General features: G+C 49.8%; 3 non-coding genes across 3 annotated transcripts; all 3 read right to left on the reverse strand.

Annotated features, from left to right (window-relative positions):
- Window positions 1-9,199: 9,199 nt before the first annotated feature.
- LOC123618534 (small nucleolar RNA SNORA71) lies at window positions 9,200-9,331 on the reverse strand. The gene has a single exon (XR_006726966.1). It is a non-coding gene; the product is annotated as a small nucleolar RNA SNORA71 (small nucleolar RNA).
- Window positions 9,332-10,876: 1,545 nt separating this feature from the next.
- LOC123618533 (small nucleolar RNA SNORA71) lies at window positions 10,877-11,009 on the reverse strand. The gene has a single exon (XR_006726965.1). It is a non-coding gene; the product is annotated as a small nucleolar RNA SNORA71 (small nucleolar RNA).
- A 1,040-nt stretch (window positions 11,010-12,049) lies between these two features.
- Window positions 12,050-12,182, reverse strand: LOC123618532 (small nucleolar RNA SNORA71). The gene has a single exon (XR_006726964.1). It is a non-coding gene; the product is annotated as a small nucleolar RNA SNORA71 (small nucleolar RNA).
- Window positions 12,183-15,529: the final 3,347 nt, after the last annotated feature.

Genomic DNA, 15,529 nt, shown 5'->3' on the forward strand with positions numbered 1-15,529 from the left:
GGGCTTCATGGGAAGAAGCTTCATGGATGGGCTCCAGAAGTGACAAGGTTCCAGATAAAGACGCATTGTAGTCTTGCAGGAAATGGGACACCCTGTCTGAAAGTTAACCACCCCAAATAGGGCTAAAGGGGCAAAAGGACATGGACGTTAAGAGCGTGAGCTTTGGAGGAAAACAGGTCTGGGCTCTTCTACCAGCTCTGCCACTCACTAGATGTGTGACCTTGGGGAAATCACTTAACCTTTCTGAGCCTGTTTTCTTGACTGTAAACTGGGAATAATAATAATAGCATCTACCCCAAATAGGGGCTGTAATATGAGTTGGGGAAATGAATTCAGTAACACACTCTTGACAAAATATCTCACACATAGTAAACTCTCAGTCTGTGTTCACTATTGTAATAACAGTGCCCAGGAGCACAATCCCTTATCCAAAGGACTGTTGGGCTGCAGAACCAGGAATTTTTGAGAGGTAATATGGGGCATGTCCCCTATGTCATATAACACTTCCAGCAGGATCCTGGGCTGAATTCCAGAACCAAACACATTACTATTTTTGCAACAAAATTTTAAAACACTCACACAAAGTAGAATAAACAAAACTAAATAGCTCCAGGACAGTTCAGGTCATGTTTTGCCACAAAATGAGCTTGCATGTATTTATGGAGAATGAAATTCCGAGATTTGGGGTTTGGGGGACTGTGACTAAGGGATCAATTGTGTGTGATGGTGACAGTCATGGTCAACCTCTATTCTGTAAATGGGATGACAGCCTGATGTTTCCAGAGTGGGGAGCCAGATGCTTTTCCCTTGGATTCCTGCTTTTATTCATGTCTTACTTGACTACTTTGCTCTGGCCCTTCCTCTGCTCCAGGTGGTGTTGATGGAATCCATCCTCAATGACTATGCACTCCACATCATATACCCAACTCTCAACGGTAAGCATAGCTGCTACTGACTGCCCCATGCAAAAGCTGAATTCTACCCTTTCTGTAGGATTCAGGGTTCATTCATTCATCAACCAGGTAAGCCTCTCTTCTGTGGTGGCTGGGGCAACCCATGATCCTTGCCCGCCTGGAGTTCACACTTTGTTGGGAAGGCAGACGTGTCAATGACAACAATTAGTTAAATGCCACAACAGAAGAAAGCTGCGGGAACTAGGGGGCTGCAGGAGCTAGCAGGAGGCACTGAACATGACTTAGAGGTCACACTAGACTTTCAGGAGGTGAGGGCTAGGTCCCTAAGCACAAGGAGTTGGGTCAAGGGAGGAGGGGAATTCCAAGTGGCACTGTGGAGAGCACCTGGAGTCAGCACCCTGGGTTCTGGTCAGGTTAGGTCACTGACTTGCTGGGTGACCTTGATGGAAGTAGTGTTTGGGAAAGTGGCTGCCTGAGAGCCCAGCAGGCCTCCTCCCGTGCCAGGGCCTTCTCCAACTGGCCTCACCGTCTGCCTTTTACATCCAAGAGAGAAGAGCAGAGAAATTGGCCTGGAAAAGAGAAAAGGGGGGAGATGGTGGTCCTTGGGGATGAGTCCCTGGATATAAATACTGCATGCTCCAGCCCAGGCCACTTTGGATGATAGGTGGAAGAGGGCTCTCCAAGGGGCCAACAGAAGTTCAAGAGGCTGTCCACATCTGCCCACTCCTGAAGAGGCACGTGTCTCAGTGTGCACTGAATCCAACAGCCTGCCATAATTCCAAGTAGCCTGCTCTCATTGGTCAGCTGCAAATCCAATATTCTGCATCTTCACGCCTCCCCAGTCTTCTCTCTCCAGCCTACCTCTCTCTGCTGTTTATCTTCCAGCAAAGTTGGAGGAGGGCTCACCACTCCCTCTGCCAAAGGACATCTACCTCAACAGCTTGGAGTTGCAAGTCCACAAGGTCAGTGAGAAGTGCAGTCTGGGTGGGGGCGCTCTATGACCTCCCAGGCGGCCTGCTTCAGGGCTGGTGGATACTAGGGTAGGCCCTGACCCCCATGAGATCCTGAGCCTAATTTTTATAGGGGAAAAAAAAGTACTTTAGTCTTAAATTTTTGAGTATAAATGAAAGGTTTTGACTATCTGGAATCTTGGCTTGCTATAGAAAAACTCAGTTCCCAATAATTCAGTTCAAACATGTTAACTGAGCACCTACAATGTGCATGGCCTATTAGCCATGTATGGCAGCAAGAGAGGGGTCAGATTAGATGCACCACTTCTGAGTTGATGAGGGGCCCCCTGAAAAGCCCAGAATCTCCTTGGTAGTGTGACAGTCCCCACTGGGCCCCAGCCAGCCTTCCCATCCACAGCAGCAAGGGACAGAGAAAAACTGACTATGCCTTCTAGAAGAAACATATCAAGGGCAGGGATAGGGACAATAATAGGACACTTCACAGTACAAATCTAGAAATACTAGCTTGCCAATGTCTTCACTGTGCATAATAGATTTCTTATTCCAAGGTAGTCTGAACTACATCCTCAAAAATTATGTGAGGGGAGTAAACTCAGGCAGCACCCATGTGTACACTGTTCTCCTGGGAGGAACAAAATTTGCAGGAGGAAAGTTACATTCATGATGTCTTCCAGAAATCAAAAGATCAGGAAATGCAGATAAATTCCTAGGGGCAGGCAGCTGATAGGGACAGTGATTTACAAAAGCCTCCAAGGCCCAAGGGCTTGGTTTTTGCACTGACCTGGTTTTTGGTTCAAGTGCAAACTTGCCTCTTCCGGTAAAGGTTTCCCCTCCAGGAAGCTCCTATCACATGCAGCTCAGAAAATGATCTTTGTCTGTCCTTTCTGCCTTCTGTCTAGAATTTCTTGCTCTTAGTGGCCAACACTGATTAGACTGAAGACTGATGAAGAGTAACTGTGGCTGGAGGAGTGGACAACAGCACAGCTGGACCTGCCCTTACCCTTGTGTGGGTCCAGAGGGCGCAGCCACTCTGCCTCCTCTCCCATGAGTGCCCGCTGTCCCCAGGGACATTAGTCACCAGGAAACCTCTGGCACTTGAAGACACATCTGAGCATGGGACACCTTCCCCACCTATCTCCTCCTTCCTTTCCGGTGTCCCTACATGTTCTTTTTGCAGCTGTCCTCAGCCTTACTCTGGGGAGCTTGCCTGTGGGCCCCTAGAAAAAAACTTCCATGAAGGAAAAAGTGTGTGTAGTGTCCAATCACCATGCAGCCCAAAGCATCCTGCTCAACATTACATACATGGAGAACTTTGTACGTGTCACTTGATGCCATGGTTAAGGGAGCAAAAGTCAGACAAGTGGGCTCAAAGCCTTGTCCTGCCACTTCTTTGGTATGTAATACTTATTGAGATGGGACCACAGACCACCCCGCTTCTAGACAGGTTACACATTTATTCAATAAAACTTGATTTCAATTTTCTGATAATTCGCCTGCCTTGGCTTCTGTCTCTGAGCCTGGTGTTGTGGGAGGAGAAATCAAAGAGTGAGAAAAACACATGGTCTCTGCCTTTATCAAACTTAAAGCTGAAAACAGGAGCCAGCACTTTTTCCTGTAAAGGGCCAGAGAGCAAATCTTTTTCAGTCTTTGCCTCACAGATTGTCTTGGTTGTAACTACTCAACACTGAGAGCAGCCAGACAGTAAATGAGTGTGCATGGCTGCATCCTCAGCAAAACTTATTCACAGTTAACAGGCAGCAGGTCAGATCTAAGCAGTGGGTCATAGTGTGACAACCTCTGGTCTAAAAGAATAATCCACCAAGAATACATGGGGTTTACACCTTGAATGCTAGTTTACAATTAAGGAATTCACTAATGTAGCACGCATGGTTACAAGAGTGATAAAGGGCACAGACTTGGGGCAAGTCTGATCTGCTTTAGAATTGTAGCTCCATCACCTCTTTGCTCTCTTAGCAATTTACTAAACCTCTCCAAACCCCAGATCGTTCAGTTTAAAAACAGCACAAGAAGTGGCCAATCACCATGTCACCATGAGTCACTCCTCTCTCCCACCCTGATTACTACATTGGTTGGAGATGTTCAGTCTTACTACCTTAGTGTGGCTAAATGCTCCAATCTTAAACCAACATTGATGGGAAATTTTAAAGGCCTGACCAATGATGTTTCTCATTCATGTCCTGCCTACAACTGAATTCTGACAAAACCATGGAGTCTGAAGCCAGAGCCTCAGGGTCCCCTTTACTCTCCTCCAAAAGGACTGCATTCAGTTGTCCCTAACAATGAGATCTACGTTTTGGTCATTATGTCTACTCAAGGATGGATCAAAACCTCTTCTCAAGCCAGATTTAACAGTGACCAAAGTAGTTCATGTTGCCACAGGCAAACAAATACAATCTTGCTTGATGCTTTCTAAAAATGTGTTCATTTTGATGGTTTAAATTTTTATAGGCAAAAAGTAATCTGTATTATTCTAACTTTTTAATCCCAGCTGTCCTACGACCTTTTCCCTTCCTGAAATTATTTTTCATCAGTTTCATGACTTTTCAAAGAAACAACTTTTAGCCATGTTGATCTTCATTCCTGTATTTTTATCTTCTGCTTTAGTTTCTGCTAATTTTTATTCTCATTACTTCTACTTTTTCTATTAAATTTCAGCCTTTCTTCTAATGTGAGCATGTGAGGCATAAACTTCTCCTTCAAAATTACTTTAGCTGCATCCCACAAGGGTTGGCATGTAGAAATTTTCATTATCATTATCTTCTAATTCCTCTTATGGTTTCATCTTCTATGAATTATTTTTAAATGCTGTAAATTTCCCAAACACGAATTTGTTTTCAAACCTGGTTCTGTTATTATCCTTAATAATACTGCAGTCTGTATGACTTGTTTTGTAACCTAGAACATAAGAAGTATTTGTAAATGCTCCTCAGATGCTTGAGAAAAGCATGTATCCTCTAATTTAGGGGTATGCTTCTAAATACCTAATAATCATTGCATTAAACAAAACATAAGATGTAAAAGGAGGGGAACTATTTTTGGCTTTTCTGGAAACTTCAGCATTGTAGGCTACACCCTGAAAGCCTCAAGACCAAAAATATATATATACACATACACATCAATATTGAAGAGGAACCTTCAGTAAATAATTGCTGAACTTTCTGAAGCCACACTCTACCCTGGCTTCCACATACATCGGTCTGTTTGATCCTTACCTCACCATATTCCTAGAGAGTATAGTTATTTTACAAGAGGAAACTGAGGTCAGATGATGGAAACTCACATTGTCACCCAACGGGACTATACGCAGGCCGGTGATTCCAAAGCCAGCGATCTCACACGCCCTCCAGGCTGCTGCCCCCGCCTTACCCACCCTACACTTCACCACTGCCCTGATCAGCAGGGAGGGAGCACCAGGTCCACCAGCCCTCTGTGGACTCCTCAGATGACAGCCTTTCCGTAGAGGTGTTCCAGCAACTTTTTCATGGAATTAGCCTTGAATTCCTCATCTTCTAGTCCAGTGCTCCCACACTGCTTGTAGTGACAGGTCTCCGGATCTGCACCGGCCGCCGCAGCAGGCTACTTGTGGCCATCAGGCACTCGGAACACGGCTGGTTTAACAGAAGACCTGGATTTTAAAGTTTCATTTAAATCAGTTTAAACAGCGACACATGGCTACTGAGGACCACAGTGGACAGCAGTTCTGAATAAGCTCCAGGAAGCACCTATCACTTCTGTTCAGAGCCGTATCCCCAACATCCACAGCAGCGCCCAGCAGCAGTGCACGTCCCAAGACATTTGGTCTTTGAACACATTATCCTTATATTTGTTGGCGATCCCCTTAAGGGCACAAACTGTTTCATTCACCACTGTACCCGTATTTCTAGTATACTGTCTGGTTCACTTTTAAAATGCTTGTTTTTTTTAAATGAGTGAAACTTCACTGTCCAGCTCTCCATTCTGCTCTGAAATTTCCCCAGATGCCTGACCAAGGCCCTCTAGTTTCCCAGCAAGGATCTTTGACCTTAAGTCTGGGTCGCTTTGGTTGCAAAGCTCTTCTCAGATTTCCTCAGGCCATGCAGACCTGGGAAGGCTCCTGCTTCGCCCACTGCAGTGGAGCAGGGCAGCGTGACAATGTGGTGTCCAGTGTTAAGTACTGGCCAGTGCTCTGTGGCGGCCCCTGCATAACAGCAAACATTACCGCCGTCATGGCAGTCTCTAGGTCACCCAGACCCCTTCTCTTGGCAGCCTTCCAGGTGGCTATAACCAGACCCAGCCAACTGAAAGTCGGATAGCCCTCAGAACAAGACCGAAAAAGGACTTCTGACTTTTGGATGCCTCTGCCAGGAACCGGCTGGCAGAGTGGGGCATTCAGCTGTGAAGAACACCTGCCCCTGCAGAGGGTGGTCCCAGCAGCGCAGGACTCACAGCCTGAATCCTGCCTCAGCTCAGCCAAGGTGGTTTCAATTCCAAATGCAGAACTAGACAATTAACTCCAGCCTTTCATCACAGCCTGTGGGACCTCATGTAGACCCCTCCACCTAAAACACGAGGATTAAAAATTTCACACTCGCTTGTCCTTGGAACATGATCACATTGTTACAATCATTGATTTCTCTCTCTAAAAGCCCAACCTTGACGACACTCCCAAGGTCCACCAGTAGCAGCTTCACGGTCACCATTCCCCCCGATTCAGTAACCTGTCCTCTCGAGTTCACCCCATGTTATTTCACACCCCGGATACGTTGACCAACTTGTTCCTACTTTGCAAACTAGGCCAGCTAGTCACGCAATCAGGTACTTACTCAGGAGCCAGGTCCCAGAACCCCAGGCCCTCTCAGCTTCCCCAAAGACGACAGCACCGTCACTCCGGTCCACCCTGTCACCCACCACCCTTCCTAGGCCCTGGCCTGACTGTTCCTCATCATCCTCAACTCTCACAGGTCCTAACCCGAGCCAACTGCCAGCACCTGCTCACCTCCCGTCCTAACTGAACACCTCACACAGCGCACGCACCGAGCCTCCGGGGCAGGACAGGGAAGGCCCCGGGCGTGCAAGTGGGAGCTGACCCGTGACTCACTTTCCCCCTGCCCAGCCTCCCTTCTACGTGGCTTGTTACTGACTTAAAACACAGACCAGGCGAATATGTACGGTTTATTGGGTGGGTGGGCAGAGGGGAAGCAATGAGCAGCAGGCAAAAACTTGTTCACTGAAGTCATCCAGGTGGGTAGAACTTGCCCTCCCTGCCTGCGGCCCTCCAAGGGAGAGCCAGATGAAGTGGACCCTGAGCCCCAGGCCCAGCACTAAGCGGAGTGAATAGAACCATGAGCAGGTGGCAAGGAGCTCTGGGGAAGCTTCCAGCAGGGACCTCATTCTCCATGCTCTGCGCCTCAGGTGTCCATGAACAACAGGAGAATCTAAAACAAAGGACAGGCGAGACCAATGGTTGGGAGTTCCCATCTGCATAAACGTGACCCAGCCAGCCCTCTAGCGTCAGGTTCCCAGCCCTTGGCATTAAGTCACCTTTGCTGAAGAAATACCAGCAATCCCAGATCCCAAGTCATCCTGAAGGTCACTGACTCATGGCCCTGGCACTTCCTTCTGGATCTGAAGCTGACCTGGGCGGGAGAAGAAGCGCACAAACGTTTAGTCTCCAGCATCACCTTCTCCCCAAGTAACATAACTGAGAGGGTCCCAAACGACCAGGCCCAAGCTCCCAGCTTATGCAAGCCAAACTAGACATCACCAGAATAAACAGGGCGACAGAGGAACAACATCTCAAAACTCCAGCTTTTAACCACTGCCCTCAGGAGCTTTCCCCTCATACTATCATTACTTCTCTGCCCAGCCTGTCCCAAGGCCCCAGTAGCTGTCATCTTATTCTGCAAAGACCACTTAAATGACCCAAACAAGAAAGGCAAATGAAAGATAAACTTCCAGCAAGATCGTTAGGTGCCCAGATCACTGAAGATCAAGACTGCCAGGCCCACTGAAGGATAAATGAGAAAACATCATTAATGCTTGAAGACATTACCCAAGTGAACCCCAACTCAACACATAGGACTCTATACCTACAGGTTTAAAGTACCGGGTCTGGGAAGGGGAAAAGATAAATGGTCCTTTCAAATGGTCACCATCGGCCAGGCTCGCTGAGGAGCCCCAGTACCAGGACCTAGGCTGTGGGACAGGACGAGCCTCTGATGCAAAAGGGGAAGAGGGCAGGTTTGAAAGACAAGGGAAACCTCAGATTTACTAGATGGCTATCAAGTACCAGGTGGCTCACAAATTCTACTCTTACTACCTTTGCATCCCACGGGATGGGAACAAAAACGTCCGGCAAAACGGGATCCCATCCTCAAATACGAGAGCTGAGTGTAGACGGAAGAGAACTAGACAAGAGCCCTCAGACCAAAAGTACAAGAAGAGCGGGACAGATACCTTGACCTCACCTGTTATGTGGGAGCCAGACATCCCTCTCAGGGGCATCAGGCTGCATCTTCAGACTTCCTAAGTGACGGCACCACTGCAGGGACTCTGCCTCCCATGGGACATGTCTGCAGCACAGGAGGCAGAAGGTCAGCCCATGTGTCGATGGCTGACTACAGGGTTAGGGCCCCTGTCAGCCAAATAATATTCTCACTAACGTGAACCAGAAAGCAAAGCTGGGGAGCCTTGAGTCTACAAATGCAGATTCACAGAACCACAGGCTTGGAAATTTCTTCTCTAGTGAGCCCCCAGGGCCACCCTTTTAAAGAGAACCCAAAAAAACACAGATTAAAAGGAGAGCTACGAAGAGGTTGGTCCGTCAAAGCTCTCTTCTCTCATGAGTGACTGATTCCTCGGGCTTCTGGTAGACTGTGACAAATGGAAACTTCTTTATTGATTCAGAATTGACAGAACTCATCTATGCCCCTTTATCTGGCCTCCACCTTTATTTCCTTTCTCCATATATTCTACACCATAGCAGCTCCTGGAGATTGTGCTCGAGAAAGAGTAAAAGAGCAAAGGGAACACACAAACGAGCATGCAAGTCACAGCTGTCATGAATAATCCTTATGGACTCCCTTCCACTCCTGTAAATTCATGAAGGAGAGCCCATGAATCAGTTCCCACACACATCCTTCAGCACTACCTGAACTTACCCCAAATATATAGACTGGTTTCTGTCAAGAGGCTCCTTAACTTCAAAGACAAAGTGAACCCCTGCAGTTCTGGGGGCTAGCCCGGTCACCATATCACAGTGGGGCCCGCAAAGGCCCGAGCTCTGAAGGGACTGGCAGGAGAAAGAAAAGCTAGTGTTGGAAAGCTCCAGGGTTTGGAAGGGACCGCTGGGCCCTTCAAACACAGGGAAATGTCTTTCAGCAATTCCTCTCCCTGCACTATCAATGACCAGGGCACAGGCAGCCCGTGATCACTTTCGATGCAGGAACAAAAAAGGACAGAAAGAGCCAGGAAGGACGGGAGGCTGGTGACAGGGGCCCGGGCAACAGCCTAAGTTAGGGAGAACGCCCGGCCAAGGAGAGAACCAGCAGCTTCTGCTGTATCTTCCAAAGACTCCATAAAACCTCCGTCCCAGGCAGGGGGAGTCAAAACACTTGTGGCATAAAATTCTAAAAATGCCTTTGGGCTGAAAAAGATCAGGCTCATGTGGTCATGACACCACCATGAAAAATTTTTTAAAAACCTTCACTGCTATCCCAGCTTTGCTTTTCAGATAAAGAAGTGAAGTTTGAGATGGGGTCACAGAGCTAGCTAGGTTCAGAGGCCTGGACCAGAGTCTCTGGTGCCTAAATCCACATGCTTTCCATCACAGCAGCACTCGGAAGGCAGATGCCCCGGGAGACTACCCAAGCAGACTTCGAGAGGCCCCTCCACTGAAGCATACAAGGGACTGTCCCACAGCAGGGACACAACTGGAAACTCACAGGATGCCACTGTCAACTCACTTCCCCTTACATGAGAACTCAAGCCCCAAAGAACATGCATCTGACTTTGCAGATGCAAAAACACAAAATTCCAGGGAATGGTCCAAGAACCTTACCTGGGGCCCCAGGGTCCAGCGCCTGGCTGACATGAAGATTACACCTCCCACGGCACCTCTGTGCAACACACCAACCCATCTGCAAGAGAAATGGCCATGAACGGGCATCCACGGCAGGCCCTGGTGGACACAGAACACTTAGCATAGTGACTGGCAGATTTGAGCACCTACAATGCAGGCTGTTACAGTGTTACTTGAATGGCCAGGCTGTCTTAGGAATAAGGACAACTTAACTCTAGGAAGGGTGTGAAGCTTACCTGTGACAGGAGTAACACCCACATTATCCTATGTGCCAACCGTGATCAACTTGTTGCTAATCAAGGCCGAGGCCAGGTTGTGGAGAGCACGCCATGGCTGACTGGCAGCCCACCTAGCGTAAGGGCTCCTCACATATATACTCTCAACTAGACTGTGCTTTGTCCAGGGTTATCAATAGAAAATCACCAATGACAGGGGGCCCTGCCCAGGGCCAGGATTAAAGGCAGCCTCTAATAAGTCTGCCTTTCATTAGAGACACAACACTTCCAGTGGGAGAAAAGGCTGCCTCAGGCCAGCAGGCTGGCTGGCTGGGCATGGTTCCCCTGACACTCTGCAGTGGAGTCCACGGACTACGTGTCAGCAATCAGACACCACGCAAAACAGGATGGAGGCACTGCCCTCAGGATAACAGCACAAGAGGCTCGATAAGGAAATTAGCAACTTCCAGGTGTGATTAGTGCTGGGAGGTGAGGCTGAGGATGTGGAAACGGGTGCAGTGGGGAGGCAGAGAAAGCTTCCGGGGGGAGACCTAGGAGGAGATGACCCCCTGTGGTGGCTCCTCCGCCAGGCCATAAACAAACCTGCGAGGCAGAGCCCAGCCTGGGGAAAAAGGCACTCAGTGACCACACGGCACCGTTACCCAGAAGTAATACAAACTGGTGGGAAGAAAGACATGTATGAAAGCTCCAGAGTTCAGAAGGGACAGGATGGACCCTCCAAACACGGGGAAATGCTTTCAGCAATTCCTCTCCCTGCACTATCAATGACCAGGGCACAGGCAGCCCGCGATCACTTTCGAATGCAGGGGCAAAAAAGGGCAACGAGTGAGCCAAGAGGGGAGGTCACTGCCAGCATCCTGGAAAATGGCCCAAATAGGGCCTGACCAGCAGACAGGTCACTGACCAGACTTATCGCTAAGATGACGGAGCTACACTGCATATCCAAAGATGACTTACCAGTCCCGGCTGAGTCAAGAGGAAGACTCATAGCACAAATACTGAGACTCCTTGGGCTCTGACAGAATGAGTGTGAGAGCTTCCAGTATTGAACATGTGACAGGATGCTCACTCAGGCTCACAGAAACGCACTCAGCTGGCCACTGGATGTAAATCTAGGTTTGACTCTAAAATGCAGTCCTCTGTCCGCTCAACACCACAGCAGCCTTCATCAGGGGCTCTCACAAGCAGAAGCAGGCCCAGGCCTCAGCCTGTTCCAAGGCACCAGGCCGAGGACACCAGGAAGCAGCCTCCCCTGCACTCTCTCCCCACACCCCATCACCCAGCACCTCCGGCCTCACAGCCTGCCCGGAACTCAAGCCAGGACACCACTCACCTGAGACTCAGTCCAGGCTCCCCTGATGACACCCCTCATGCAACAGCAGCCACGTGGCAGTCCTGCAGGGGCGAGAAACCAGCACATGACCAGCCCATGCAGTAGGAAACCAGGGAAGGATCCTTCTCAAGCAATGAAGGCACGACAGCCTGACTCCCTCCATCCTCAGACTACCTCATGTTTGGTCACTGCCAGTCACTTAAGGCTGTCCTGTTAGGGAGGGACAAGTATGAATCCCCTGAACAGAAAAAACAAAACAAAAAAAAAAAAAACCTTGCAAATTTTCCTTTGCCCAATGGTCAGGACATGGGCAGCCTGTAATCACCTCAAACACCAGCAGAAAAGGACACAGGGCTGCTGAAATTGAATGCCAGGGTCAGAAGACCACAGCTGTGGCGTAACCTACTCTCATTCTTTTTTAAAGCCTCACAGAAACCAGCAGTGAGCCAGGCACAGAGGGCACTCACAGACACCGAGTGCCAGGAGGCATCTGAGAGGTGGGGGGAGGAAGGAGGTGTGGGAAAGCTCCAGAGTTTGGAAGGGACAGGATGGACCCTCCAAACACGGGGAAACGCTTTCAGCGATTCCTCTCCCTGCACTATCAATGACCAGGGCACAGGCAGCCCGCGATCACTTTCGAATGCAGGGGCAGAAAACGGCAGAAGGGGAGCCAGGCAGAGGAGCCCATGTGAGCAGCCGGCGATCTGCCCAGGCAGGAAAAAGCTGCCCAGCCAAGCCCGCGACCCCCAGCACTATCATCTCCTCATAGAGATTCCATCTCCCCTCATTAAAAGAGGCCACAGCAAGACCAATTTCAGATTAAAACGCCTCAATTGTTCATCCACCCTACAGATATCAACTGAGGATCTACTATGTGCCAGCCACTGTGGGTTCAGAAACAGAAAAACACACACCAGGCCACTGTCCTCCCAGAGCACGTGCCCCTCCCATCCCGGAAAGTAAAGCTCAGCCAAGATTCCACCGCTAACGAAGGGCTGAGTCACGATCTGAACCCAGGCCTTTCTGGACCCCAAACCCAGCCCCATCCTCCTGAACAAGGGCTTTGCAAGACACCTCCCAGAACCCCTTTCCCCCTCCCAGCCCCAGGACCACCCTCTCTGCCGTGGGGCCCGCAGGAAACAGCCCCAGTTCAAGGTCCCCAGGAGCAGCAGCACTTACCCAGGGGACAGCCTCAGCCCCTGCACACAGTGGGGGTGCATCAGGCAGGGCGGGTCAGGGACCCGCAGGACAGAAGGGGGTGCTGGCTGAGGCAGGCCCAGCAAAGCCGTCCGAGGGAGGGTCTTCATCTGTCTCCGACGCAGCCGGGAGCTCGCGAGGCCTAGGCAGGGAAAGCGTGGGAAAGGGCTTGAGCGCAAAGCAGGGGGGCAGGGAGCCAGACTCGGCCTTCTGGGGCGCTGGGGGGGGGGGGCGTCCTCATTTAAAGCTCAAACAACCCGTCCGTAAAATGGAGGTTTGAACGCTTTCCTTTAAAGGTTATTGAGAAAAACAGGCTAACGGTCACGAGAACACTTGGTCTGTAACCGACTGGCGGCTTTGGGGGATGAAACGCTGGAGTCGGAGGTGATGGGCAGGGAGAGTCAGGGGGTTCTGGCGCCCCTCGGGCCGGGTTCACGCGGGCTCCGCACGACCCCCTCCGGGACCTCAGGTCCAAGGGTCTCTCGCCCTCAGCGGGCACAAGTCTCCTCACCGGGCGGGTGAGGCCGGGGGACACGACGCTCCGAAGCAGCGCCGGCCGGTGGCGCGGGACCTGGAGGCCACTTTGTCGAGGACACGAGCCCCGAGAAGTCCACACCTGGCGGCAGGAGCGGGCCTGGGCTCAGAGCCGACCTGCGGCCGGCGCTCGCCATCTACTGGGGCCTCAGTTTCCCCTTATAACGGGGGTAGTAAGAAGCAGACCACGTGCCCAGAGCTCCCCTCAGGGGACTCACCCGGGCGCCGAGACAGCGCGGATGTCCGTGGATGTCGGGTGGTAGCGTGGATCCGCGCGGAACTGCAACCACACTAAGGGAACCTGCCGCACCTGCGCGGCGCCGGCGGAAATGCAGCTGAGGCGCGCCGTGTGGCCTAGAGCGGCGTCGCTCGGGGCGGAGCCCGCGCAAGCGGTCCTGCGGCGCCTCCTCGTGGAGTGGAGCCTAAATTCGGCGTCTTGATGACTTGGAGAAATTTCCAACAGTAGTCTGAAATTTTAGAAGTAGTATTCCCTCACCGGTTTTGCTTTTCAGTATGTTCTGTTTGCTGTCACTGATTAATCTGGAGGGATGTTTACTCTTCCACCCACAGTGAGAAACTGTTAATAGAGCTTATGTGACTTGTGCCGAGTTTGGACAATAGGGATCTTGTCTGATCGACCATTATATTCAGAGCACTTAGCTAGTGGCTGACACAGTTGAACAAATGAATGAATTCTGGCCATATGTTTATTTGGACGTTGCCAGACTAAAATATTGTTCCAATGACCTGAAACTGGAACGTGAGGGGGACAAGGAGATAAGCCTAGAGAGGTGGGCAGGTGCTTTGCAAAAGCTTTGTCCTCAAAGTAAACTGAGGCCTTGAAGCCAAGGGATTTCGTCAGATTTGCATTTCAGGTACCCAAACAGATCTGCATTGTGCCAGAGAAGACTGTCAGAGGTCCCCAACGGCACTGCAAGAAAGGCTCAGAGACCCTAATTTCACAAGCAGTAACACTGCCTGCATCCTGGGCTAGGTGAATCTCTTGGACCCGAGGCAACCCTGCCACTAACCTGGCCCACATTCTTTTTTTTTTTTTAACTTTTTTGAAATCGAAGTATAATCAGCTTATAATGTTGTGTCAATTTCAGCATGTTTCAGCCATAATGTACAGACATATATTTCATATTCTCTTTCATTATAGATTATTACAAGATATTGAATATAGTTCCCTGTGCTATACAGTAGAAACTTGCTGTTTATCTATTGGCCTGTGAAGGAAAAGCTGGGCTGGTCTGACAAGATAACTCACAGGTCTAGGAATGTGAGGGAGAGGCTGGGCTGGGCTAACAAGTTTAAGTATTGGAATACTGATCTGAGTTCTGCTGGACTAACTTGTAAATCTAAGTTAATTAGTGTTGGTTTGCTGTTTATGTTTTTTGCTAGCCAGCTGGATTTTCAAAGATACATATCTGGCTTTGGAATGTTGGTTTGCTGCCTCCCCGCCTCCACTTTTGTGATGATGATGTTGCTAAAGTTTTCCATGCCTATTGGCCGAATACCCCAAGCTTGTACTTTACCCTATAAAACCTCATGTGCACATCTTGAATGTGCTCAGAGCTTCGGTGCAGAAGCCCCTCTGAGCCCTCCGGCGTAATACATCTGAGTACTCCAACCATCCGAGTGGTGCTTGTTTCTTGACTGGCCTGTCGTTTCCTTAACAGTCCCACATTCTGAAGTTCAAACAACCCACCGTTGTGTCTGAGGAAAAGTCTCCCCACTTCAGATTCCTGGTGCTCACTGGGTCCGCACAGTGTGGACATCCAGTCCTGATTGATGCAACCAAGAAGGAAAGCAGGGCAGATCGCTGAGGGTGAGAACACCCCATCTTCTGGACCTGGGAAGAGGCTCTGTGATTCTAAGACAGTGAGAACTTTGGGACTCTTTGTGATGAGGAGGGGCCATGGGATGCTATGGCTGTGAGGACAGTGGGCAAAGGAGTCAGGTGTGCACACTATGGCTATACAGCTCTGGTGTCCTTTCCTGCCTCCTCTTCTTGCCCTTACTCTTGGCTAAGTGACCTAATTTCTATGCCCAGCCTTAGTTTTCCTTTCCTAGAAAATGGGCAGAATCGTAGCTCCTCCCCCCACCCCCATAGCATTGCTGTGAGAATTAAGTGAAACAGTTCACACCAAGAGCATAGCACAGAACAAGTGGCCAAGCATGGTACTTGCTATACACTAGTATTTCTGAGAAAGGCAAGGTCTTCTGTCACTGCAAGGACATTGTAGTATTTATGAGGAAGA

The sequence above is a fragment of the Camelus bactrianus genome, chromosome 19 (genome assembly GCF_048773025.1).
Source record: "Camelus bactrianus isolate YW-2024 breed Bactrian camel chromosome 19, ASM4877302v1, whole genome shotgun sequence".
Lineage (NCBI taxonomy): Eukaryota > Metazoa > Chordata > Mammalia > Artiodactyla > Camelidae > Camelus > Camelus bactrianus.